This window comes from Merops nubicus, unplaced genomic scaffold (genome assembly GCF_000691845.1).
Source record: "Merops nubicus isolate BGI_N331 unplaced genomic scaffold, ASM69184v1 scaffold21427, whole genome shotgun sequence".
Lineage (NCBI taxonomy): Eukaryota > Metazoa > Chordata > Aves > Coraciiformes > Meropidae > Merops > Merops nubicus.
In genome coordinates, this window is record NW_008622556.1 from 17,755 (window position 1) to 21,084 (window position 3,330).

A 3,330-nucleotide genomic window follows, 5' to 3' on the forward strand; every position below is an offset into this window, starting at 1 on the left:
GCCTGCCCCACCTGCGGCTTCGAGAAAGTCCCCGGGAGCGCCACGCGCTCCGACGCCAGAGCAGTTAACCGGCCTCGGCACCTCCGTTCCGCTTCCTCTCGGGCTCCTGCTCCCCTCTCGCTTCCTGCCACTGAGCTGGGTGATGGGCTCGGCAGAGCCACAGGCCACGAACTCGCCTCCCACCAGCTGCCAGCCGCTGCCTCTTTCTAGCGCTTGTAAGCGTCGCCGGCACCGCAGCTGGCGTGGGTGCTCTCTGCTTCCGTTCAGTTTGAGCGGGACGGCGGCAGGGGCGCGGGGCCCTCCGGGCACAGCGAGCTGGAAGCAGATGTGACAGGATGAGCAGAGGCTGCGGAGGCAGCGGTGCAGCCCGCGGGACTGCGGCACAAACCGCCCATGCCCAGCGCCTGGCCCCTCCGATGGAGAGGGGACTTCCACTGTGGGGGGAGGTGTAACCAAAAAACCCCGGCCAGCTGAAAAACCGTCAGTGGCGATCGGCATGTGCGGTATGAAACCTGGCAGTCCTCTGGAAACATAACTTCATAACGGTTGTTCTTAGCTCAGGAGCTTGAGATGGAGTGCTGAGCCTGTCTTAGAAACTTCTGACTAAATAAAAGGGAAAGCGGAGACTTACTGTTCTGACTTACTGGAAACTATAGATCCTGTGGCTTGTCTGCAAGTGAGATGCATCATAGCAGCTTTCAGACAGGTAGTTTCTGGATAAACCCATTCTATGGTTCTGGGTTTAGCACAGACATTACATGCCTGCAAGCTTTTGTGCTACTCATGCAGGAGGCTGCTGCTCTGAGATTTGTTAGCAGCAGTCTGCAATTGCACAATAATCTTCTGCTATAGGCACAGCCAGAGGTTTCGGTCATTGGGGGGTTTGTTGATTTGCTTTTTCATTTCAGGTGAGGGTTAGGGTTAGGGCTCCTGTGCTAGAGAGAGGGCATGGAAAGATAGATGTGCTTGCTCATCCTGCAGGTTGTACGCTGTACAGCTCTGAGTGGGAAAGAGACTTGCCCTGGGCTGCACGTATGCAACATTAAGGAAGAATTGCTGAAATAAATGATGACTGATTGACTGCTTTTCAGTCAATCTATCATGGGGAGAATCAAGAAATAGGAAGGGTCAAACTAGAAATAGGCAAGACTTGCAAGCCTACCATGGGACAGGGCTTTAAAGCTAATTGATGTTTTTCCATGGGCTTTGTAGCCAGGGATCCAACTCTGGCTTTCCCAAGGCACCATTTATGGGTGACTCGAGCTTTCCCAGGAGCTGCCAGGGTTAGTCAATGGCTCAGGCTTTACTGTGTTGCTACCTGCAGATGCTGCCAATCACAACTCAGTTGTTAAAGTTTTCTGTTTGTCTGGACCAAGAAGCATTTGTCCATGAGCACCACTGCCAAATGACTGATGAAGCTGATTTCAAAGCCTCCAAACCCACAAAAGCGGCCTTGCTTTGTTTCAGTGACTTTGCCTGGCTAATGGAGTATAGGTGTGAGAGGGAAAGAGTTTGCTTTATGGCAAAATTTCCAAGACCCAGTCCAAAGACAGAAGCAGCCTTGGGATCTTGCTTGTTTTTTGTCTGTCTTTCCTTCCCTGTGTTCCCAGTATACTGAGAGATGGAGCAGCTGCAAACTCCTTTGTCTTACTTTGTTCCTTCTGCTGCCCCGTGGTCACCTCAGCCTTCCTGGAACCAAAGCTTTAGCTGCAGATCAGAGCACGCCTGTGTAGCTAGAAACATTCCCACTCTGAGACAGTTTGCAGACCTGTGCATCATCTACTTTCCTGATGTTTATAATATTGGGTAAGGCACTTCTGGTACTTTGTCTCATGAGGATCTAGGGTGGCAGTTGGAAATACATACAACTGCTTGCCGCAGAGCTTGATCATGTGTGTTTGTGTAGCAGAAGCCAGAAAATTTCACACAGGCTGTAGCTTCTGGGCTCTCCATAGCCTCATGCTGAGGCCTGCTACCAGGGAAGCCATTTGTGTCAGGCTTTAGCCTGGAGCTGGTACAAGAGCAATGGGAATGTTGTTGTGAAGACCTTTGGTTGTTTGGGAATGGATCCTTGCCACCTCTTAACCTCATGTTGACTCTGTAATGGGGCATTTGGGCATCTAGGCACCTGGGCCCAAAGATCTAACACTCTCTCTCTCTCTCTCTCTCTCTCTCTCTCTCTCTCTCTCTCTCTCTCTCCCTCTCTCTCTCTCCCCCTCCCTCCCATGGCCTTTCCCTTTAGGCATCACCGGAAAAGACGGTTCCAGGCCTGGCAAAACTACTGGTCTTAGGAGATCTCTGAGTAACATCCCTGCCACAGCTCAGTAGTATGCCACCTGTTCATGTCTTGCTGAAGCCAAAGGACTGGAAAGCAAACAGGATGTTTAATGTCATGTTTCAGATTCTTCCTTGGTGATAATTTTAGCCAAGCTTTCTCTCCTGTTGTCTGCTGGTTTACCCCAAACATTCAAACAGGAACTTAGGGGAAGAAATGGCAAATGCCTTGTAGGAGAGATGCCTTTCACAGTTTGTATATACCTTTTGTGAGGATATTAAACTTTCTTAAATACACTTGGATAACATGGTGCCTTGCCCTGCCATGGACAGCAACAGTTTAACAGGAAGATAGTATTGACTCAGTGATGCAGGTACAGTAAAGACCTATTTGCAGAGCTAGTTGCTGAACTTGGATCATGCCACCTCTGGCAGACTGATGGAGCAATGCCAAGAGCTCAGTGTTGCTCAGTCGCCCACAGGGACTGCACCTGAAAGGCAGTCTTGAGTCCTTTCTTTACTATATCAGAAATAAAAACCTTCATGGCACTTCCATCTTACCCAGTGCTGTTGATCCAGTGGCCAGTAACTTGGATGATTTAGAGGAAAGTTCATACCCTGATGTCTTGCAGGTTGATTCTGAGATGTTTATCCTAGCATTATCAGCTCAGGGCCACCTCCTATAACTAGCTTTTGGCCTGGTGGCACTTCCCATAAATTTGATAGCAACTCTGAGTGCACAATGTTTACACGCTTAGTCACAGCCACTGGATTTCATCATTTCAAAGCAGTGTCTGTGAAGAACCAGGTACACAAAGGTTGCTTCCTTGCACAGCCTCAGGATTCAGTTTAAATTTTTTGCATATCCAGCTCATAACGTGCGTATGTGGGGTCCTCTAGTGTTGCAGCTATGCAAATAAAAGCTTGCTGGTTCAGTTCAGTGTTGAGAGTCAGCAGTATCCAGTCGATTGCTTGCTGCTCTCAGTCTCATGCTGTATGCAGATTTGTGCTTTTGGTGTCAGAGGTGATCTTGCTAAATTCAGAGGAATTGTGAGG